At 41.7% G+C, this 25,708-nt stretch overlaps 1 long non-coding RNA gene across 1 annotated transcript in view; it reads right to left on the bottom strand.

The window, feature by feature from the left end:
* The window catches only part of LOC122775415, a 96,466-nt gene extending 72,919 nt beyond the window's left edge, over positions 1-23,547 (bottom strand). The window contains exon 1 of the long non-coding RNA XR_006361103.1: positions 23,405-23,547. This is a non-coding gene — a long non-coding RNA (uncharacterized LOC122775415). The remainder of the gene's footprint in view (positions 1-23,404) is intronic.
* Positions 23,548-25,708: the final 2,161 nt, after the last annotated feature.

The following is a 25,708-nucleotide window of genomic DNA, read 5'->3' as shown; positions in this document are numbered from 1 at the left end:
CATTCATCAGGCCTATTTAAAGCCATGTTGTGTACTTTTATTCTCATTATACCATGTGAACACCACAGCAGAGTTAAGGACTGTTTTAGCAGGGAAACCAAAGCATTAAATTGAATGCAGCAGTTCCATCTTAAGGTCACGGCTAGGTACTACAACAAAAAACAAAACATCTTTCACTCTGGGTCTTTCTATGTCTCTCTATCTATTTAATAAATCTGTGTCTATTACACACACACACAGGCATTCTTTTCTGTCGCTTACGAAATTCAAACAAGAGGATATTCATTGTACGTGTGTAATGTATCTGCCAGACGGTGGAATGAGAGAGAAAAATATGCATTATATGCGTAGGACAGCTCCATCAGTGAGACCATTGAGGGAGTTGTACTTGGAGGAATTTAAAAGGTCTGCATGTCATTGACCAGAAAGCTAAGAGCCCAGTTTGTTTGTTGCAAATGGAGATTTTTTATTATTTTTTTTTCCCCCAAAACCATGAGCGGCCCCGTTATTTTCAGGCGCACGTTTTTCCAGCATGAGAGCCGGGAATATGTGTACTAATGCAGAGATGCAAAAAATGCAGGCATGTAAGTGCGCACATGCTCAGATACACTGCATTGTTTCAGGGTGGGATGTCTAAACCTCTTGGCACCAGATCAGTACGAGTTTCCCATGAAGTTTGTGGAGCAAAAGTGACTTGGGCTGATTATGGCGGATAAGTGGCCTAAGCAAATAGCCCTTCCACTCTGACAAGGGAGTGGAGAGAGCAATTAGTCCAGTCTTGAGATCTACAATTCCATAACCTCAGATAAACCTTCTTGATTACCCCATAAAAACTGGCCTTTCCTGAATGGCATGTCATTGAGGAGAAATGGGGCCATGCAAAGTGCAAGGCTGGCAAAAGTCCTGGAGTTCAGCAAGTTAAAACTGTAAATGGAACAATGCCAATCATGCATATTGTAAGTTGTGACAGCGATAGCTCTGGGAATGAACGCACATGAAAAGAGCACACAGAGAGCATTAAAGTGCAAACAAGAGTGGCGTGCTGCTGGCAGTTAGGAGGCATTTTCTGCTAAAAAAGAGATGAGCACATGCATGCAGGTCATTATTGATTCAGACGGAGAGTGCAGGCTGCTTAAGGGTATTTAACTTAACACCCACTGAGTGGGGCTACATTTGATTAACACTTCCTTGCACTTTACGTGAAACAACAGCGGAGAAAACTTCTTTTTCTACCTCTTTTCTGCATTTTCCGTGCGGACCTAAAACTGTGACTGGGTCTCCAAACTTTATATGGAGACCTAGTTTTTAAAAGGTATCAACCCACTGGAAACTGATTCAAAATACAAATCATGGCTACTTCTGCTTCTATTTTTGTAACACCTCATATTATTGTGAATGGGTAAATGATCCATTTCCTCGTTTGACAAATGAATCACAACATGGTATGCACTATGTTTAAAACATAAACAGCAAAAAAGCAGGGAAAAAAAGCAAAAGGTATCGTCAACCCAGTAAAAATCTCCTGCAAACCCATCTATGGGTCCCAACCCAGGGTCTGGGAACGACTGCTGCAGAGTGCAATACATTCCAGTTATGAGTCCAAAGTTCTGACAGCTTCATAGTTCACAAAAGATAGCTTGTGTACAAGGCCAAAACACCGAAATTGGCAAAGATATCTGCCACACTGCACGAGGTGGTGAATGATTGAGGCAGGACTTTAGCACGCACACACACACACACACCTACAAATACACTAGTCGTGCTACTAGTAGATGAGTGTGAAGGAACATTGTGATACACGGTAAAAAACTGCGACATGTCATCATTCGGGGGACTAAGGCTACATCTTTATAGACTTACTAATGAGAAAATCAATCGTACAAAAGTAAGATTTCTTGTATTTGACGATGTTGATGATGTTCACAGTTGGTGGTCGAGTCCTGGCCACTAAGAACCAATCAGGAAGTGAATGAGGGCAACTGCCTCATCGTTACCGAAGATCTCAGTTTTGCCCACAGCCCCGATGTCAAACTAAAACTGAGACAATAAAGTTTTATAAGCTTTTTTTTTGTTTTTTGCGTACGTGTAGAACGCATGCTTATAGGGTGGAGCAGAATTTAGTAAGGATGTAGTCTGAGTTACATACAGATTGGTACAAATACAACGCAACATGCAGGTAGGTCCAAACAGTATGGAACCAAAAGAGCCAAGTTATAGGCCATGGTAAAGTACAGTAAAAGGTTTCAAGATGAGGGGGCTGGAGGGAAATAGGGGGAGGGAGCAGTGGAGAGATTGAGCGTAACAAGCAAGCACACATAAAGCCTGTCTCATTCTTTTTTTTTCTTCTCCACTCCCTCCCTCTTTCTGTCTCTCCCTCTCTCTCACCATTACAGCAGCATTAGAAGCTGAGCTGCTCAACTGTTCCAAGATGTCAGAACTACAAAGCTCCCTTGAATGAGGGAATGTGGGGCCCAGGGCGGCAAGGGAGTGTGGAACAGCTGGCCCAGTGGTGGGGCCTCCTGTTCCCTCGCTCTGCAGCCGCTGTAGCTCGCTGGGACAAGACAGGGAGGGATGTCTGGCTTGGGGGTGGTGTGTGTGCATGTGTGTGTTTGTGTATTTGAGAATCTGCGAAGGGAGGCTGGATAGAAGGGGGATAGGGGAATGTTTCTGTCTTCTCAGTGTAGGAGGGATGACACAGGGATCACCAGCCAGGTCCCCCTGACCAAAGCTGGAGAGGATTAGGTGGGTGGGGACATCGGAGGAAGTGTGTGGCTGGATGAGGTTGGAGAATTGTTGCCAGTGATGTTCATGCTCATTTCAGGCTCTGAGATTTCACTGAGCAGTAGTTGCAGAGTTGCACAATGACATGGAAGGGCACACCACCAAAAAGGAACCGAGCAGGGAGTAGGAAATCAAGAGTGCTAAGTAGAGATTCACAGAAGGGTTGTATAAATTGATTTCATAACACACTCGCGCAAATGCATACACACATGTGGACAGAGAGCTGCATCTCCAGATGCTCATACTCCGAGCTTAAGGAGACATGGAAAATTACAGGGAGAGAACACTTGTGGCTTCCATCTTGTCTTTGGTGTCGGAGAAGTGTGACTTAAAAGGGAGGAGGATAAAAGGAGACAAACTATTTTTGACAACCGTAAACAAGAGAAAGCTCTGTGCTGATGGAGCTGGGCACACAGACATCAGGCAAAAGATATCACATAAAAGATTTCACCCGAGCTCAAGGAAGGTATCGAGTTCAAACAAAGCTTAATTTGTGCAGCAAAGCATTTCCCAGAACATGGACATACAGCAGAGGAGCGTATGGGTGTTCAAGTGAGCATGTTCTTGGCCGCCACATACGATGCTGGAAAATATGGCTAAGCTGGTGCAAAGAAAAAGCACAATGAAGGCAATAGAAAGCGACTTGAAGCAGCTACATCTGCACTCATGGATATAGAAGACCCATAATTACTAGCTGCAATGGAATTACAACTTTCAAAGAACAAACTCAAGGCAAACATTTAATGTAAACCACTATACAGTGAAAGCATTCAACAGACACTGGGTCCCATGAACGGGTTCTGTTGTTCATTCAAGACATTGCACCGTGTCCAAGTCTCACTATAAATGTATTGTTGCTCGATTTTTTTTTTGGTTTTATTAGCGTTTGTTTTCGGGGTGTTGTCATTTGTATTAATAAGATACACATGGATCTGCTTGCGCTCTTTTCCCCCACATTCACATAAAGATGCCCCACATGCACAAAGGAGCATGCGCTACACAACATAGGGGTTACACAGGAAGCATATCTTCATGCTACATAAATACAAACCCATGCGCAATGTGCACACACACACATGCCACGTTCCCATTGGGGCGTGTGAGTGCTGGAGATTGTGAAGTGCACAAATTCCAAAACAGAGAAGTAAAACATCCCCTTTTAAAGCAAAGACTGGATTATTTTACAGGAGTTTCCGTTTGAGGACGCCACACAGTCCAACATGCACTCGCTCCACACACCATAAAGCTCAGTCTCCAGGGCGGCCTAGAGAGGCATCCAGCTAAGATTAGAGCAGGTCTTAAAACCGGATCTTAATTGTGTACGTTTGTAATTATACAATGGTTCGCCTCTCCCAGTTAGAGTAACTTAAACATCTGGAATTGAGCATGACAGAGGTTTGCTTTACCACTGCAAGAGGAACGTGTGTGAAATGGAAAGAATTACAAACAAGTCAAAAAAGTGAAAGAGGGAGAGAGAGAGAGAGAGAGAGAGAGAGAGTAAACGAAGAATGCTATGAAATGAACTGGTGAAGGTTCAGCAGCGAGCACTAGTAACGCAGGCTTTTCCTTTTTAGTGTGGAAGCATGTGAGGCATGTGCTGTAGGAGGACACAAAAGATGATTCCTGGAGTTCCTCCTTTGGCACAAAGCAGAGCAGCAGGCCAGTGAGCAAGCGATTCCATCACTCAGTCAACCCAACAGTCCCACTTGCGGCGCCCGCTGTTCATAAGGTTTCCCATCACTGTGGAGGCTGCACAGAGCATGTGCGACAAGCATGAACATGCGTTACGCAAAGTTCAAAACCTTAGGCAGAAGAGTGAAGTATTGCACAGCACAAAAGGATTCTACACAATCATGTCACAATGTTACTGATCTACCATCAACTCAATGTGTCACACATAGAAGTTAGTGAACAAATCATGGAGAAATGGTCACTTTGACACCCCAAACTAAAAAACTAGCTGTGACCATCACAGGTTTGGCACACTTTATCACTATCTTGCCACTTTTATGCATTTTTGTCCAAGGAAAACATTAGTGGAGGCCCTACTTGCCATGAGAGGGACCTGAAAACCTGAATGACACAACGCTTATAGTTCCTATAGCAGATCAAACACGCTGATTGACACGCAGGGCTGGGTATGCCTTTTACAGAGTGTTTCTGCATGTATTCAGTCAAGGAAATCACTGAGACAATTTCCACCGCAGCAAATGAAAAGACTTATTCATGCAGATGGGGTCAAACTCCGGTTTGATTGACATAATGGCATGGAAACAGCTCATTCATCTCTCCCATAAACTACGGCTTGTGAGGGCCCACGCTTTGAAACCTGAGCTGAGAGCAGTCTACCTCCTGATATGTATAATGCTAACATTAAGTGGAGCAATAGCACTCATTTCCTCAGTTTATTATTGCACACACTAGTTACACAAAGACAGCAATCTTACACAATTCACTTCTGCAGCGGGAATGAAAAAAGAAAGAGGAAGCTTCCTTCTTTGGGAATGTAGAGGACAAACACTGACAGTCACGGGGGAGGAGGTAGCTTGGAAATGGACGACTGGACAAAAATAGCAGTTTGCTGCTGATCATCAAATTCAGAATTCAGATGTGGTGTGAAAATATGAGGATTAAGCAATAGACATTTTTAAGAGGAGACAAAGAATGATAAAGATATTCTGCTTTTTTGCCCGAGTCACATTGCCATACTCATACTCATACACCTTAATATGCAGGGATCTAAGGGTAGACAGACTGATGTCCCCCACTTTTCTCGCTGAGCCTTTAGTATCAAGGCCAATCAAACAATTACAGGATAATACGTTGCAATTGCACACTAATAAAGACATCTGCGGCGAATCTTTCAAAAATCCCAAGATAAAAGGGAACCTCACAGCAAATGACCAGATGGACAAAGACAAGTGGCACCAGAACCACATTTTAAATGTATCCTAATTTTCCAGTCAGGGCTAAAAAAGAAAGACAACCTATCCTGCATCAGATGAAACACCATGAAATATCACTTGAGTATCCTAAATCCCAACAATGAGTAAATTATACCTCTCCTCAATCCAAGACATTTGGTGACCTCAGACTGACTGTAAGCAGACATAAAATGACAGTCCAGCTCTGACTACAATGTCTGTGAGACATTAGCCTTAAACTGTCTTTGTGGTATTTTCTCTAATGCGTCGAAAAGACACCGACGTACGACGGACCTGAGCCGATGTGACATGTAACGCGGGGCTGAGTGTTATTATCAGGAAAATATCAGGTGTGTGAACACTGAGTGTGTACATGTGCCTGCTTTTCTTGGCAGGTGGCATTCCCCTGATGAGGGTGCACGCACGCGCACACGCACACACACACACACACACACTGTCCTCTGCATGAGATGACTCACATGCCGTGACATCTGGTTAGTGTTGGATACATTGTTTGGGGCAGCTCAGTGACTTCACAGTACGTATAATCGAAGGAAAAAGGAAAACGAGAAAGCCATGGAATAAAATACATTATTACAATATTAGGCCCCATTTCGCCATTGTTTTTTTTCCTCTGCTAACAATGGGAGGCCATGCCGCCAGCACAGGGAACAACTGTGAGTCGACTAGCTCTAAGACAACTTCAACCTCTGGTAAGAGAGGTCAGAGGAAAGATATGGAACGGAAGACTGGAAGAATGTGGGCAGAAAGTTCTTTGCCACTTGAGTATTAGGAGTTTTAAGATTAGAAACACTCCTTCAAAGAGACACGAGTATTCGAGGTGGACTTCTCTACTCTGTTCTGCTCACGATGAACATTTAACAGCTTGTTTCTTGGGCCAAGCCAGGCGACATCATCACCTGGTATGTCACCTTCATGGGTGTGAGGTTGGATTGATTGTGTCAGGCCTATAGTGAATATGAAACTGAGCTGTTGTGACAAAACAATGGTGTTAATTGTGTATGGAAATGAGCTCCAGGCAGATCCAAAGCAAAAATAATCTTCAGTGAATTTATCCTCTCATCCCTCATTACTGCATCCCCCCACGGCTTCATCTGGGAGAGACAGTGGTAGAGAGAGGCTGTTGAAGAGACCCACCTCCCTCTTCTCCCAGCGCTGCCTCAGGAATGCTTTTCTTCTGGCCCCCTTAGCCCCATGTGTAGACGCCCTCTCTGCAGGGTGTGTTTTGCATGTAAAGCAGGCTGCAGATGCTGTCCGCAAAAGGGACCAGGAGGGACAAGGGGGACCGGGACACAAGGAGGCCCCACTGCCATGCCACCCGCCTGGCCTGGCCTCGCTTTGCTGCCACCCCCTCCGCAGCTCCCCTCCAACAACACCTCTCATTACTTCACCCCTCAACAGCCTCCCCCCCCGCTTTCAGTTCAACATGCCACCCCTCTATCACCCCATTCCCTCCATCCACCCCTTCGACCATCCCTCTGCCACCCTCCTAGCACACGCAGTTGTGTGTCTCCTGGGAAACAAGCTCTGTTTGGTGTATGGAGGCACGCTGAGCTCAGACAGACACACACACACCACACCACTTCAGCGGATAGAAAGACCTGAGAAACAGCATTTGGACGGAGAGAAAAGAAGAAAGAGTGAAAGAGGAAGGAGAAAGAGAGTGATCACCTCTAATAAAATGGTTCTTTACAATCCTGTTATGCATATTCGGCTTGACATGGCCACATTCAGGGGAAATAATTAACAAGTGTATGGCGTACATTAATATTGCATTTGACAGCAGACAGGTGGCTGGCTGAGAGCAGATGTTAGGAGGCAGAACGGAAAGACTGAGTGAGGGAGATATGGGGGGGATATTACAAAGTTCTCTACTAGTAACACAACTAATATGTATTAATACACTATTTTAACTCAAAAACACCAATGTATTTTAGTCACTATCAAGAAAAATGCAAAATAGATATTTTGTATAGCTTTAAAATACAAAAGGATTCAAGGCTTTTCTCCCTTGGACCATTTTTTAATAGTTTACTGTTTGACCTTTTTTTACCTGAACATTAAACTTTTTTTTTTTTTTAAATCAGTCAAAACATCACTTCATATTGAAAATAGCTGTAATTGGAGGTTCACCATCCCTTCACGATATATACTGCATGTACTGTATCTCTACATGAGTTCATCCATCCCTCCAGTGCCTCTGTCTGCTGCTCACAAAGCACCACAGTGTGGCCAGTCAGGGAGGGTGCAACTGAGATGACATAATGGTGTTTTCCATCCAGCTTCTCCACTCCCAGGATCTGAACTCTGCTGAACAAGGTGTGGTGGGGTGTATGTGCAGTGGGGCCGCTTGAATAATTGTAGTAAAACACTGGTTAATTTGGATAACAACCTTTTCTGTTTACAATATTTATAACACATGATCCCAGAAGGTACACCTTTGGTACAGTCAGGCAGACAGGAATGATGACTTTGCCTTTTATGTTTGTCACATTGCAACGATTTGGGAAGCCCGTGTGAATGCTTTAACAACTGTTATGAGTGAATGAAGTCTTACTTGAGCAGGCACCTGACAGCATTTAGCACATATGTGCAAAGCAGCACCTGAAAGTGTTGAGCATTATCTTTAGAAGGAATGGAGAACTGTGAACATCCTCCAGCACGGCTTTATACCACAGCAACATAAAAGGGAACCATCAAATAACAAGAGTAAACATTCATTTCCTTGGGTAAAGCCTGGAAGTGAGGGAGGGTTGATGCCTCTATTGTTTGAAAGCCAGATAGATGTGTGGCCAGCACACCAGTTTGTGTGGGTTGTTTCCCCTGAAGCAGCTTGAGCCCTCTCTAAATTTACACTTGACACAGTAGCATATCATCACTTCCTTTCTGAACTATATAATGTACATTGAGATCTTTCTGTGAAATACACCTCTCGCTATGATCTGTATCTCATCGGTAGGGAGCCGCACTATCAGCACTGGAGAACATACTCAAAAGGTATTCCCGTGGTTGACAGATAGACCTGAAATCACTACTTCTTCTGCCTTAATCAGAAGGCTGCAAAAATGTTTTTCATTGCATTCAACGCTCTCGTCTACAGACACTCACTGTGCTCCTGTGTCTGACTGTGCCTCAAAGGCCCGGGAGCAAACACATGGGTCAGGAGGCAGGAACTCTGGTAGTCCCCATGCTTTACTCCAGCATTTGGAATCACTCTCAACGTATCACAAATTCCTCTTTCTTGGCAGTTGTACAGTGTTCCCTCTCTCTCTCTCTCTCTCTCTCGCTCTCTCCCTTTCCTCTTTTCATCAGTGCTGGCAGTGGAACTGTAGTCTACATTCTGCACTAATTAACAACCTCCATAGAAAGACCACCAAACTCGTGAACTGGCACACTCATCGCACGCTTACAGTAAGATTCTCTTTCATTCTGTTTTCGTCTTTCTTCCATCTTTGTCCACCTCTCTAAACGCTGTGTTGTGTTTCGAGCAATAGGCGGGCGGGAGCTCCGAACCTGAAACTCACCAAGGCGACACCTTGCCCTATCAACTCTTGCACGGCAGTTGAGTCTTGAGTCAATTATCACACACCTGGATGAGCAAAATCAACATTCCTCCCGTGAACAGAAAACAAGAGTTGATATCATGCTCTTGCGTGCAATTATTTATATCAATTTGCAAATTACCCCTAATTTGTGCGTTCATTCTTATTTCATCTACACCGAGAGCAGAGTGGAAAACTATCATTATCATTAACATATTCTGGATTCTATGTCTCTTCTTGTATAAATATTGACTGAAGTAAAACAAAAAAAAGAGAATCACAATTCCATGAAACCCTATTTGATTGAGAGGAAGAAGTGATGAATATCGTGTGTGACGACCAGCAGGTCACATCATGGCCACGCACAAAGCATTACTCCAATTTATCATCTATTTTACGCTAAATGGCACCATCATTTACAAAATAGACATCATGCTATATTGGAGAAGAGCTGAAACGAGAGATGAAGTCACAAAGTCACTCCTCCATCAATGGCCGGGTTAACTCTTGCACCATACAGGGACAAAAAAAGTTTCTCCACCCAACCGCAGCGATAAGAACTGTCTTAACTCTACTGTGAAAGCATTCCTTGGATCTGTTGCACATGGACAGTATGTTATGGCATAACACTCCAGGACATGGTTTACAAGAGAGGAGAGAAGTGCTGCATGGTTCCAGCTGTTCTAAGTAGTCCTGGTGGATCCTATAGTCTGCAACTCAACCATGAAGAAGAAAACACTGAGGCTCAGGTAAAGGTGAAGCGTTATCAGGGTCTGACAATTCAGATTCAAGGACGTTGTCGGCATAAGAATACCTTCTATATGCTCATTAAAGGGCAACTACAAGGAAAGACACATTTTCTATTACTTGATTGTTTTTTTATCCCGCTTTAAAGTGAGCGCAGGAATATTAAGTCAGACCAACATGCACACAGGAGTTTTTACACAAACCCACATGAGCACTCTGCATCAAAACCCCAACCTGCCAGTCTGGGGCATAAATCGAGCCTCTGTTCGAGCCTCTCCTCGCCCTCCTCGTCTCCACTGCCATCTTCCACCACCAACATCCACACCACACAGTTCGTCACAGGACAGCGCAAACTTGAAGCACACAGACTTCAAGTCTTCAAAAGAAGACTTAAAGTCAGAGATACATGTCCATATTAACCAAATGGTAAATAGATAGAGGGCATGATCTGGGCCATTTATTCAAACTTGTGGTAAGACACGTGACAAGGGTTGGTTTTATGTCTCACAAAATGGCATCACTTGTTTTGTGTTTTGCTTGATTATCCACTTTAGGTCTTTGCCATTTCATATTTGACAGAGATTTGGGAATCTATTTACAAGAGTACTGTAAATCAGTCCTAATATGCGACAGTTGCCAGACTGGGTGGTAAAATGCACAACCAGCGCTGAATCTGAGTGGGTGGGGAATGTAGTTTAGAGGATCTTTTAAGCCGAACAGGGTTAAAAAAGCTGGTAAATGTTTGTTTATGAATGAATGAAGTTTAGTTACTAAACAGCCGTCTACAATTATTTTATAGCACCTGAGGTAACCTATTGTTTTTTATGGCTGTTCACAGCGGTACAGCTATAAACCTGTGTGGTATGAAATAAACAATGTTGCAGAGAAAACATTTTGTGACTGCTGTAATGCGTTTTTTTTTCACTTTGTTACACAAATCATTCTCAGCTTTCTTCTCATTTTTACATCAGGAAAAAAAAAAAACGATGTCGGGCTTAACATTGTGAAAGACATGAAAAAAAAAAGAGCTCTGGATAAATTCCTATAAAATGCCCTCGTGCCAAAAAAGTACTGCACAAGTGTGTGGTTCAGTCTGAATATGAGACAAATAGCTGAGTGTGTTGTTCTGACGTTCCCTGGTGTAAATAAAGGGCCTATAATACATCCCTGTATTCTTTGAACCATCATGAAAAGTACCAGGAAAAGAAGGAACAATTGACAAAAGGGGGACATTACGGAGCGACGAGATGTCAACATTATTGGGGAGCATTTGACAAACTCAACTATGAGTCAAAAGCCTTACAAGGCGGCCCAAACATATAAAACAAGAGGTGAAGGCTAAAGAATGAAGGAATTCCGAGAAGAGACAGAGGGTCCAAGGAGACGGTTTGCCCTGTTTCCCAAAGAGATGCTCAGGCATGTCAGTGATCACAGACAACCTTCCAGAGTTAAGTGACTCTGAATAGCAGCGAGGGGACACAACAACAAGACTGCTGGACCAGAGCAGGGCAAGTGGTGCTGGCAGGGCCGGCGCATTGTTCCGCGAGCCGAGCAGGAGGCTATCACGGCCAGGGCCAACCGCTAGCCACGTGCTCCTCACGGAGGCCCGCATGAATTATTACATTTCATTCTGTTATCATTCATCATGGTTCATTATGAGGAGACAATTGAGATTCAAGAGAACACCACACTCTGGGGTCAGACGGAGGGAGTGAGTGAGCGTTAGGGGGAAAGAGAGAGAATCCCTGCACTCTCCACTGAAAAGGATGGAGGAGGATGGACAAAAACACATTGTCTGTGGATTTAAAAAGAAGGCTTATGGCTGCTATGAAAAAAAAAAAAAAAGGAAAAAAAGAAATGTGCTCTTAGAAGAGGAGAAGAATGAATCTGCCCCTGATGCACACTCAATGAGATGTATGCTGGTGGAGCCATAGAAAAAAGGGAAAATTGAATGGGATGGAATCTGAGGCAAATGACACTCTAGTGTTTTGAAAATAACTGACAGCTGCACAATAGGACACCAAAACAGGCTGCAATCTGTCCATAGATAAGATGAAAAGACAGGGACTTGAATAGAAGTGCGACCAAATACATACAGAGATACTGTCCATTCATCGCACAAGTGGATAAATAGACAGCCATGAAAATGCACATGAAAGGTGACGTTTCGCTCTGATAAGTGAACCAGACAAAAAAAAAGATTCCCAAAGAATTTGTGACACAATTAGGGCATCTAATTCTGGCAGAACGTTTGTGAGATTTAGGCTTGGAGCGGTTCTTATTCCCACTTATTGTACACAGAAAACATTCATACCCACAGAGACACAACACAGATCAAAAGCTAATAAAGAAACACTGGAGTCGTGATGAGTTCAGCAGGGGACACTGTTATTGTTACACCAAAACCACAGCTGATTACAAACCTGCCCGAATCAGCGATGTATTCCTGAATGAATGAGCTTTAACCACCCACAAGAGTCGCTGTGTGAATTTATTTAATCACCGCCTCTCCTCATGGCTCCTCCGATTGTGTGTGTGTGTGTATCCCCGATGCGTTCGTGTGTGTGTGTGAGCAGAGAGGTGAGTATCAGAACACACTCCTCTTGTCACTCGCTGTTCGCTGCATAACACAGACATTTTCCATTCTGTCAGCGCGAGCGGCGAGCACACTGGCTCCTTCTAAACTCAGCCACCACTTCATTAAATGACTTCAGACTCTTGGCAGAGTCAGTGGGAAAAGTCTATATTAACTGTGTGTGAGATCCACGGGGTGACCAACAAAGGCCATAGTTGTTCCTCCATGCTGGGTGCTGCTCAGGGGGATTTCTGGGGCCTATCGGGGTATCCCTACACGGGACCCTGCGCCCCATTCCTGTCTCTCACACACTCACACTCACACGTCGCATTCATGCAGACACAAACAAACGTACGAGGATGCACACCAGAGTCGCGTGACCTTTGCCCTACTTTCCAGGAAAAAGGGCCGGGTTACTGTAAATTGGCGAGTGCAAGGCATGAGCCAGCGACTGTGGAGAATAAAGTGCATATGTGTGTTCTGGAGAAGGCGCCATTTTGACATCATTACAGTATGCACTGTGCAGGACTGAACCATGTTATGCGTTGCACAGCGGAGTGGGGGCGCGACTGGAGAAAGGAGCGAGGGACGGGGTGGACGCCGACTCGAGCGGTCCAGTGCAACAGCTGGTTCATTTGTTTACAGGAGGCTCACAAGAAGAAAAGCATTCTGATGGTACCCAATGGCCAGGAGGAGAAGCTGGCAGTCAGATCACCCCGTTCACTGTTGTTCAGCCAGGTCGAAGAACTGTGTCATTTAAGGTCAAATGGGCAGTGCAGCCAAACGATCAGTCACCCCGGGAATCAGAACTTTGAGATATAAAGTGAGAGGAAAAGTCAAGTTCCACCATAAAGTGTAAGCAAATGGGCAAGAATTTAGATTTTTTTGTTTATTAATGACACTTTCTGTATTTGTTTATGATGCACTGCAACGCTGAGATGTCATGAAAGCAGCCTCTTTGCAAAATATGACATTCTGACATGTCATAGCAAGAAGAAAAGCCCGGGCTTTACTGATAACCGATGACATTAGCAGTGGCTCTGATCAGATCAAACGCCGCAATGAGACATGAGTGTGTGAGCCTGATGAACACCAGAACTCTGAAACCGAAGCAGCTAAATGGAATTCAACCATTAATCATTCGATTATTTACATCAGCGCCAAGCAAGCGAGAAGAAGCCACCGCTACAGAGTCTTTCAGATGGATTGACTGGATATGCCACTTTGTGAAAGACTTACTTCAACTTTAACCCAATCAAGTGGATTTATTTGCTTTAATTAAGCAAGTTGGGGCCATGTGCCTTCACACATTAAGTCATTCATCTTGATGTGAGAAGTTGGGGCAGGCTAATTATCCTCAGGGGGTAAAGACCCGGTCAAAGAGGGTTTGCATTTACACCCACACGTGATGAAAGTCACACGTGTAATTGTCTCATGTTCAGACATATCCACCTTTTGTGTCTCTTGTGTGTTTCCTCTGACGTGTTGGTAAATGGGCAACAGGCAACTTTCGTGTCCCAAGTGGTTCCTGTTTGAGCGAGTGTCGTTAAGATGCCACAGAGGCAAGGTGTTGGTAAGGACACAGGTAACTGTCCTCGGATGCAGTGCTGAGCTGTGCCATAAGTATGATAAATAGCAAGTGAATGCTATTCTCTGCACTGTTTTTGGATTGGGAATAATGTATATGTATATATATGTATACACATATGTATGTATATATATACATATATATATATATATATACATATATATATATATATATATATATATACATATATATATATATATATATATATATATATATATATATATATATATATATATATATATATATATATATATATATATATATATGCAGTATATGTAATGTCCTGTAATGTCTCACAGAGTGTAACACTGTATCAACACAGAAGACAGAGAGCATGAAGAGCCGAACATTGCTGTGCTGAGTCTACACAAGAGACGTTCAGCCACGGTGTCGAGTGCAGGTCAAATCCGTTTTTTTGGGACAAGCTCAGACCTCCTCAACAGAACATCACTGTGCGTAAAACGCAGAAAAACAGACTTGGAGCGTAAAAAATACGCTTCAGGTCACGTTTAAAAGGCGTGGAGCTCAAGTAAAACACAAACTCTCACGGGGGGGCCAGGCGTGTATGGACAGCTGGATCGATTAAAACGGAAGGTGTCACATCAGACGCAAGGATTTATGGAAGAAATGCGTTCTATGTAGATGCACCGTAACTGTCCTGGAGAGCAGGGTTTTTTTTTCCAAAGAGACTTCCATCTCACCATTATCTATATCGCTTTTAAACCTCTGATGCTCACAAGGGGAGCTGGAGCCAATCCCAGCCTCGGCCGACAAATGCTACCCACAAATCCCTTGGACTGAAGCATATGTACAACATATTGAGTACAGTTTTAATATCATCACTTTAAGGGTCATTTAGGGATAAATCAGATGCCATTTTGCTAATTCTAATTCATTCAACTGAGTAAACGAGATCAGGAGAAAGTTGGACAGACAAACAAACACACAGCAAGACAAAAAAAAAGTCCACAATGTCTAGATCTAAATAAAGTGGAGTCGGCAGAGGCTTGAAGGTGGACTGAGGAGACAGAGTGAAAGGAATCTTCCACCAGCCTGGATAAAAGGAACTGAAACGTGTAGCAACGGGACTGTGTTTATGTGTGTTTTGCTTTGGAGGAAGCATTGTTTTTATAATACGTTCATCTGTGAGATTCTATGCACTCAACTGAGGATGGAACATAATTGAGGAAACGAGGACACACACTTTCTGCACAGTTACAATGCATTTAGTTGGAGCTGTAATTGTCGTTTGTGCGCTCATTGACTCCCACACGCCGTATTGCATGTGATAATGCAGCTCAGACTCTCGCCCATCACCCACGTTGCCAAAACTGTACAAGGTTCACCTTTCACTGGAAATTCCTCATCAAGGGAAGTTTACTTTCAATTAAAACCCACCGCAAAATCACTCACACATGCACACACACATAAACCGTGGAGCATCCTGAGCCATCCGCCACGTTACACAAAGAGAGTCAGTGCGCGAAATGAAGGAATAACACAGAGCAACAATATGGTTCAGTTCTTTTCACCGTGGGGTTTCACTTGAGGAAATTTTCAGAGTTTCAAAATACTACATCCTTCCTACACTATGACCATTCTGAATGAGACTCTCTGTCTTCATTCTACCTTTCTTATCAGAGTTTGTTTCTCTCTCACACTCGCACAGGACATTGCCATCTAATCCACATCCATCCTCGCTGTGAAACACACACTAGATTGATTTTGCGTCTTGTATAAACTTCCAACCCGAGGTTAGATGCTGGGGTCACAGCGGCTGACAGAAGGCAACGTAGCTGGACTTCAAAAAGAGGCCGGTCTTACATGGGGTTAGTTATATTCTCATCGCCCCAGTATGTCCATTTCCTATTTTTAATGTAAGAGAGAGAGTCAAGGCCATGTTAGCTGGCTGCTCGCTGCATTCAGAATGTCCTGACGTTTTCTTGGACGTACTTCTCTGAGCAAACCAGAGCTGTAAATCACGCACTGAAATAACAAAAAGAAACCATATCTCTGCGCTCATTAGTTTGTGATAATCTCATTCCATAATTTAGTGACTCTTTGATTTATCTATGCTGTGAAAATACGTAAGTTTTGTTTTTTTTCCATGACTAGCAAAGACCTTTGAGATGAAGTCTTGCACGGCTTTTTTGTTTAAAGAGAAAACAATGGACATTTGAGACACTGGTGTCTTTATTAAAAGTTAGATAACGGCACGAAAATAAAAGGCTTGAACTGTAAAAGTGACCGAACAGTGGTGGTGACGGATGCTCTCCTCACATGAAACTGTTTCACAGTGAATGAATGATTGTATACGTTCAAAGCCTTCCTTTGTGATTTCAACTGCATGACTTTTCCGCCATCTTGTGGTTAGGTATGAGAACAGCAGCTGTAAGAGTCTGTGGCAATAGTCACATGGCAAGGAAGCTATTGAAAAAAAGGAAACACTATAATCCCATTAAATGTGTCTATTTATTTTTCAGAAATTAGTTTGGAGTCAGTGAGTGACATGACATGAATGGATTTAAAGGATGGTTTCACCCATTTTTTCCCCACTTAAAATCATTATGATGCTGCTGTGTTGGTTTAATTCACATTCTATTACAAAATTTGACCAGTTTTTTTAATTTATTTGATTTTTTTTCAGATCTTTAGAACACTAAAAGGGCAGTGGCTTTCGTTTTCTTTGAAGGAAGTGACTTTGAAATCAGCTTTTTTGTTGATTCAGTTCAGTTTTCAACTTCCTCTGTTTCTCAGATCCACTGTCTGGTGATCGAATAACACATTAATCTCTGGAAATTAGTAAAGAAACTGTATATTTTTTTTGGATGAATTGGTCCTTTGAATATTGGATGGACACATACATAGCATTGATGTCCAAAGTGTTACCAAAACATGGACTGAGAGACCCTAAATACAGAATAAGGTTGAGGTGAGACATAATATTTATGTCTGATAAACAAAATCTCCTGACATAGAATAACAGACATATATGGACATATTTCAAGACTGTAAAGGGTACTTTTAATGTCTTTGTCTCAGCTCCCTCTTCATCACAGTGGCCCAGTTCCAGATCCATGCATAGACAACAACATCCATGTGCCTGCTCATGTCAGGTTCATAACATGCTGCTGGTCTCAGGCCAAAATCTGTACACAACTACATTGTAATACACATTTATTACAATGGTCAGGATTGTAATAATCATGTATGAAAACGAAGCGGGAGACACATATGAAAATGTTCTCCGAATTATTCAAATTGTGCAAATTGCTTGTGAAGCAGTACTGCTAATGACCACTAGAGGTCAAAGTTTTACCATGTATTTGGATAGAAAACAGTGTCATATTAATTTCACTCACATGGAAAACAAATAAGAACATGCATACCTTATTGACACATATTGTTTTATGACAACCGTAAAAGAATAAATAAAAGGTAAAATGTTTTGTTCATTACATTTTACATTCATTTGTGTATTAAAACCTTAAACTGTTAACAACAAAATGAAAAACAATAAAAGACGTCTCTCAGGGCGTATTTTAACGTCACATATTCCTGCATTTCAGTCTAGCACAGCAGCCATCTAGATCAGGGGTGTCAAACATATGGCCCGGGGGCCAGAACCGGCCCGCCAGAGGGTCCAATCTGGCCCACAGGATGAATTTGTTAAAATTTCACACTACAATTACAATCTAAACTTAATGTCAATGCAATAGTTTTCACTTCCAGACACCTGTGACTAAATGTTTGTGCCTTTATAGATCCAGTGTGCTGTGTAAATAGCAAATTTAGGCATGATATTGTTGAAATTGCACTAATATCTCTCAAGAAATGTTATGTTTTGTAAAAATATCCTTCATTAAATGTAAGACAAAAGGAGAAAAAACAAAGGAGTTCTTGTTGTTCATAGGTTATTATGCTGGTTTCATTATGCTATTTTACTTGTCCGGCCCACTTGAAAAATGAGTTTGACACCCCTGATCTAGATCATCTGCAGGATAAGTTTGAAGAGCAGTGGAGCTGCATGTCACTTAAAAAAAAACAAAAAACCAACAACATCCGGCTGACTTCATGACACGTGTGATCTCAGTGCACCTTTGGGAAATAAGCTGACATGCTTTGACGTAGGTACACTGGGGAATTTTGTTTTTAGCACCACACCATCGCATTGTGAGCAGCTGGCATGACTACCAGAAAAAAAGACACACCTTAGTCTACTAACAAGCCCAAAAAAAAAAAACCTCACTGTGTTTCTCGGGTGTAGTCTGTGTCATAGATTTGTAAAGAAGCATAGCTGATGTTTGAGTGAATAACAAAAATGCTCACACTTCATTTGACACGTCCGCTTTGTAGTGTAACTCTCTCACGTAAATGAACTTCTGCATAAACTGGTATATTCAGCATTGTCAAAAAAACAAAAAACAAAACAGATGTTTGAACAGCTGCTGCGTCTCATGGACGGTGTCTGCCGATAACAGACATGCATCTACTAATATAGAAATTTTCAACATCATCCGGAGCTGCCCTTTCACACAGGAGTACGCGTCTCATCTGGACGCTAACAGTGCGAGACACACTCTCACCTGACGGAAAACACGGCTGAGGTATATCCTGTAATCTCTGGAAAAGCCTTAGCTTAACAAAGCCATAACAATCTTTTACTTTGTCGTTTTTGGAGAAGGAAAAGGAAGGAAATGAAGGAAAGAAAGTTATCATTATCATAAAGTGAATGGACCAAACCACCTCCAACACAACGACGAAGGTAGTGACAGTGAATGCCAGTGCAAGACAGAGGTGACATCATCGTATCGTCTACATAAAAACGCAAAGGTAAAAATGATTAAAGAAAACTTGAGTGGCATCATCTAGACTTGTTTTCGTGTGGATAGTCTCTCAGTCTCAGATGTCAAACATGTAAACTGGGTTTAATTGGAAATACATACTACAAGAGAAAGAACATAAGCAAGAGTTTAATTAATCGGGTAGTTCTTTGCTTGTAGTAGATTGTAGTGATTTAAAATAACTCATCTGAAAGTGACTTTTTCAGATGCTCAGTTTCAGGGGAAACCACTCGTGTTTAGTTTTGTTTTGAGAATTCATGCAGTGTGCCAATAAAAGGTGACTCTCAAGTCATAAAACAAACTGCGTCTCTTCTCATCTGAACTGTGAATTTACGGCAAAGCAAAGCCAACCACCCAAACACCACGGTCTGTCTGTCGTACGCCTTGTTTATGTACAAGTGGTGCAAAGAGGAAGCGATGACGTCAGTGAGTTTCATGTACAGTGGCAACGTGACAACAATGCCACAGGGAAACAAAGTGTACTCATCTCGCTTAACAGGTTACTGATGTTAATTAGAGTTACGCTTTTGATATACGGAGGAACTCCAACTGCGGTGGAGATTTCAAAGTCAGTTGACGTGAATAGTACAGATGATAAAATCCTTTTCTGAAGAAGTAAGTGGGGTGTTAATTTCAGCAAAACCACATTACAGCTGGGAGCTCAGCGGCTGTGGCAACAGAGAGCATCCACTGAAGCGCAACTGAGTCATCAGATGACAATATAAGGGGATTTTTTATATGACTTGTCTCGCGTAACTCCAAATCTGGTGAAACGCTTACATATTGTTTGATATTTTAGGATTAATCGGCATTTCAGGACAGTCCCCAAGTTTATCTACAAATGAACTACATCGTACAAATGTGACTGTTCGGTTTGTGTAGTCATCAGTTTGTATGTCTCATACGTGTCCCTAAGTGACAGTGCCAGGTAACCCGGTGCTTTTTTTTTTGAGCCTGCTCTGGCGAGGTTCCAAGCGATCTGAGCCAATCCTAAAATGTGACATAAAAAGACGGTGGACCACTGATTGGTCAGAGAGTTTTGTCACTGGAAGAGTCACAAGAGCGACGTCCGACACAAGGATCCAACCTGCCATTCTTAAAAACCAAGCAAGAGGGTTACGGCTGCTGCCTGCAAAAATACACGGTGTTCTTTTGACGAGGCGCAGACATTCCTGTGCTATGACAACCCCGACCGCGTTGAGGAGGTACTATGAAGTAATGGAAAACGACATGTCTGATACCCAACCCGAGTAGAGCCGAGAAGTGCTATAAATGTATCATGGAAGGGTGCCATTTCATAACCAATGGCCAGAATCCAGTAAAAGGATTTGCAGGGCAAGTTGACTGACCAGTGAACCAAAATGTGCCCGTTGCCGAGGGTAGAATCTCATAGCTGTCTCTAATATCTGCCCCATTATGAATGACTTCTTTGAGGTAGCCTACGTGTGGCAAACTAGCCATAGCCAGCATGCAGATAAACACTCACTGAATGGGAAATCACTGACGACAGGAGACAGCTCTGACAGCTTTTAACTCAAATGCAGACACAGAAGCTCATTTCTAATACGACTTGCTAGAAATCATTGATCAGGATTTAGTGTGCATCTCTTTATTTACAATATTGCCACTGTAGGAGCCCCCTGATGGTTATTGATCTTAATTTTCAGACCCTGAGACAACCTCTATTTCTATTTTTTCATCTGCAGACTCCACATGTCCTCCATTGGGCTGAGCTGAAGTTTAGAGGTTATGGTTATAATGTTACAGTAATGTAAAAAAAAAAAAAATGACAATAGTGACATGATTGCACACTCGCTGCAGCAAATGTTGCCGCTCAGCTGTTTATTATAATAATTATGACACTCGCTTTCATCAGATGTGACATCGATCTCTTTGAAGAAAATTCTAAATTATTTCCACGTCTGTTTTTGTTCTGCTTTCCAGTATATCGGACGCTCTCAATTATGTAACATAGGGAGTTTAGAATATGCAGCTTAATGTCTTTCTGTGATACTTCCCAACTATTAATGTTTCTTGGGAATGATTTATCTGATATGGCTCAGATATCACAGTTAAAGCTCATAGTTTCCATTTTAACCTTGTTGCCACAGTGTCATTTTTCATCCGAAACAATACCAAGGAGCCAAAAGCTGCCAGCTATGAAGCCAAAAATACAACACAAGTGTGTTCCAGGCCAAGGAACGCTGGAAATGAGTAGTGCTTGTTAAGTCTTAACTTAAGGCTGTTTGTCAGGTAGTGACAGAGAAATTACTACAGTACAGATGCCCTCCTCCAACTACAAGCCCACAAACAAAGAGCAGGGTGCAAACAAGAATAAATAAAACTTGAGAGCCGTGCAAACCACAAGTGTACCAGAAAGAAATGCATCACACTTGCAGAGAAATTAGTCGAGAAAAAAAAAAATATCGAGTGCAAGTCTGAGCCTCTGCCAACATTTCAGACGATTCAGTTTCGCAGCCATTCTCACAGGAAACTTTTTTCACTCCCCCTTCTTCCTCAACCCCTCCTTCAGCTGAGGTGGGCGTGCTGAGGGAACACAGAGCGTGCAGATGTTGACGTTCCACAGCTAAAGTTGTGCCCACATCCGTTCTGAATGAAGACTTCTGTAGCCTATAGCAAGCTGTTCAACCTAACAGTAAAACAGCAGGCAGCAGAATACGGCACGTCGACAGTGAAGCTTACTTTCAGCACCACTGGAGCTCAGAAACAACGGCAATGGCTGTCAGTGGGTGGGTTACGAAAGCATGAGAAAAATCAAAGGGGAGGCACTTACTAATCTGAAAAAATTGTATCTAAATTATACGTCTTCAAAAACCTATGCCACTGCGCGTTTTTTACGAACATAATAGGATTATTTAAAGTGAGCACTTTTAATCCCCCACAGTGACTACCTGATGAGTTAATGTCTCAGATTAAAAGCAGACCAAGCAGTTCTGGCCACTTATCACCAATGACATGTTCACATTTACTGCCTAATCATAGGTACGTCTCCTTCACTCAGGGGGCAAATGATAATGTTAAATGGATTCAGCTCCATTATAAAGCCCGCTCATTGAAATTAGTCAAAAGGTTACCGGAATGCTAATAAAACTGAAGCCACCAACTCTCTACACAGATACTGAACACACATTATACTGTATGTTACTAGGGAGATTAGGGCTGATAAGAAAATATTGTTTTAGTGAGCGCTGAAGACACACAAAATACAAAAAAAACACAAAAATGTTTCAAATCTAACTGTGTTTGTGCAACGCTTGAACATTGCAACGACACACACTGTTGATTTTGTATTGATTTTTTATACAATTTCTCTACTGAATAATTCACAAGTGGATTCAACCAGGGAAAAAAACACTAGCTTTTCTATTGCATTTATCATTTGTGTTACTTTATGCAGAACACACACAAACACACACACACGCCCACACACACGCACACAGACCTCTGTATCCTTGCAAACTGAACTCAAGTAAATGAGCTAATGCAAAATTTGGTTGCCATGTCTCGTATGTGTACAGGTTAAACCATGCATTTCATTTAACAAATCAAGTACACAATTGTAGTACATCAAAAAAACTAGTTTTAATTTTTTTTTACAAACTGTTGATATGACACACAAAAACCACTGATTACACTTTATTTATTCTGAATAACTTGAATATGGTTTCTTTGTTGTGTCTATGACGATGAACTGAATATTTTTGCTTTCTGAACAAAACAAAACATTTGGGGAGTTTGGCATTTTAAGATTTTTTTTTGGGGTAAACATGGACATTTGTCACCTTTTTCTGACTTTTTAGGGGATGAAACAAACCAAAACAAACAAGACAACAATCCACAGATGAATCAACACATTCTTGTTGTTATTGAGGAGTTCACACCCTTGAATGTCTCTCAAATTGAATTATTAAAGTCTCATCTGCTGATAAACTGTTGTGACACGACTGCCAAGCAGACCACTGACTGTTTGAGGAACACAATTAAAGAGAAAGTAAAACAAATACAATAAGTAATAATGAAAAACAGACTCGTAGAACGTTGCACTGCACACTTCAGGTTGTTGACTACACTCTGGCATTTTGTACGTTTTAAACTGTGACGCCATAGGGCGACGTCATTCGTTGAAACGTCCTCTAACGTCATGTTGTAACAAGAAAACTTAGTGTCCTTTACTCACGCGCGGTTTACTTTGTTCATGTGATACTTGTAGCTATGTTACATGACAGCTGTTTAACACGAGCACAGCTACTACGAGTCACGAGAGCACACACACACACACAGCCGCTTGGGCGGTCACACACATACATGCGTACACATGGCGCAAAAGCACAGTTTATAATTAAAACACAACTGCCTCTCACCTGTTCTGGTACTTTCGACGCACTTGGTCGCAGCACGGTCGCGTCGCGTCGGAGTAAATAGACTCTGGTGAGCTTTAAAACAGCGTGTAAGACTTGTTTACAAAGTTTTCACCGTAGACTCTCATTGGTTTGAGTGGAGTTTAGTCGACGCCCCAAACCTCGGTCACTGGGCCGCGTCCCAATCGTTGCTTCCTGGACTCGCGCTGCCTTCCTGCACACTTGATACACAGCGAAGGAGACTCGAGTGGCCTCGGTGTTTTTCTTTTCTCTACTCAGCCATTTTATCCAGCAATAGAATAGGTATTATTAACTACTGAAGAGTATTAGGGCCACATGTAAAGACTTTTTTTTGAAAGACAAGTATATAACAGCATGAATTCTAAGAATAGAGTCAGAAGTCTGAGATTAAAGTCAGGTTTCTGACTTCTTAGAATTGGAATCCTGACTAATCTCAGAATTCATACTGTTTGATTGTTTTTTAACTTTCTTTCAGAACATCTTTTTACATGCAGTCCTACTCTCCCATAGTAAACAGTCTTGTCCAGATTTATCACAACACAATTCACAGGAGCATGTGTGCATCATTAAAGTCAGAATTGTGACTTTTCTTAGAACTCTGACTAATCTCAGAACACATCCTGTTTTGTTTTTTGTTTTGTTTTTTTTTTATTTCAGAACATCTTTTTACATGCAGTCCTACTCTCCCATAGTAAACAGTCTTGTCCAGATTTACATTTTTATTATATGAACCCACTTTTTGGAAGGATGGAAATCCATCACAACACAATTCACAGGAGCATGTGTGCATCATTAAAGTCAGAATTGTGACTTTTCTTAGAACTCTGACTAACCTCAGAACACATCCTGTTTTGTTTTTTGTTTTGTTTTTATTTCAAAACATCTTTTTACATACCCCCCAATACTCTTCCGTAGTAAACAGTAGTGTACATCATTTTAAGTTTCTAAGTATACGAGATTAACCCTTGTCGTAGTCAGAAATTTGACTTTTTCTTAGAGGTATGATTTCAATCTCAGAATTCCTACTAATCTCAGAATTCATACTGTTTCTTTCAAAACATCTTAGCCCTAATACTCACCCACAGTAAACAGTCTTGTCCAGATTAACATTTGTATGTGAACTCACGTTTTTGAAGGTTGGGAATCCATCACAACACAATTCACAGGAGCATGTGTGCATCATTTTAAGTTTCTGAGTATTTTTGTTTTTACTCAGTCTCTGTAACCACTAATAATATCATAAAATATTATTGTAAAACAGCCATATTCAAGAGACATGTTTCACAAGTGAATCCCCACATTGTATGCATACAATCTTAAGTAAATAGGAGAATCATCTTCTCATTTAGAGAACAGACTCTTGTCTAACTACAGCGTTAACACTGAGTGTTCCATGGAATACAATTAACACGTCGCACATGCTCCCCCATTGAACAATCTCAATGATAATGCAGAGTTATGCTACGTAATGCTACGTAATGCTACCTAATGCTGTGTTTCACTCTTCTATTCCAAGCTGCCAGCTGGGCAGGTATTTCTATGCCCCCACATTATAGGTCGCTAGACACGATGGAGAATGAGTGGGTTCTTCAATTTTTTTGGCAAATTAACAGACCAGAAATGATTCTCATTCATCATTCGTCATTTCATCTTCAATTTCTACGAAATGAAAATATTTTTCACCTGAATATCACAAGCATATGTACCGTATTGCATGAAACTTGCCATTTTCAGAGTGATTCTGAAAATTGTAACCCATAAATAATACATAATAACATAATAACACGTAAATTCCACAGGACAATTCAACCTCCGGTCATGTGTGTCAAAATCCTGCCCTGAGTACGCGTATCATCACCTCTAATCACCTTCCTACAACAAGCTTGCTGTACATTTCCATAATGCAAAAACATTGTCAGGGTATAAGCATGTAATCCAGGCCGCAATTATATTCCTTTCAAAATATAATTGGCAAAACAAATTAGTACATGCACATGACCTGAATTTTAGGAGGCAGGGTCATTATCAGGACAACACTGTCTGTGCAGTGAAGTGTGCTGAGAAGTCTAAAGGTTCTGTTGGAGAAACCACAAACACTTAGTGATATAATACAGATTAGAGATATATACAGAATGTTCAGAGCATATTCATTTTGGCCCAACACATAATATAATCTTATATATAGAGTTATTTCTGTATGTTGATTTGTTTTGCGTCATAAATAGGTTTTTATTACGAGCTATATATTGTTCCATATCAAAACAAAGTTACTGTTACTGAACAGTT

Source organism: Solea senegalensis, linkage group LG10 (genome assembly GCF_019176455.1).
Source record: "Solea senegalensis isolate Sse05_10M linkage group LG10, IFAPA_SoseM_1, whole genome shotgun sequence".
NCBI lineage: Eukaryota > Metazoa > Chordata > Actinopteri > Pleuronectiformes > Soleidae > Solea > Solea senegalensis.
Note: the sequence above shows the minus strand (reverse complement) of the source record. Positions and strands in the feature narration are given on the sequence as shown.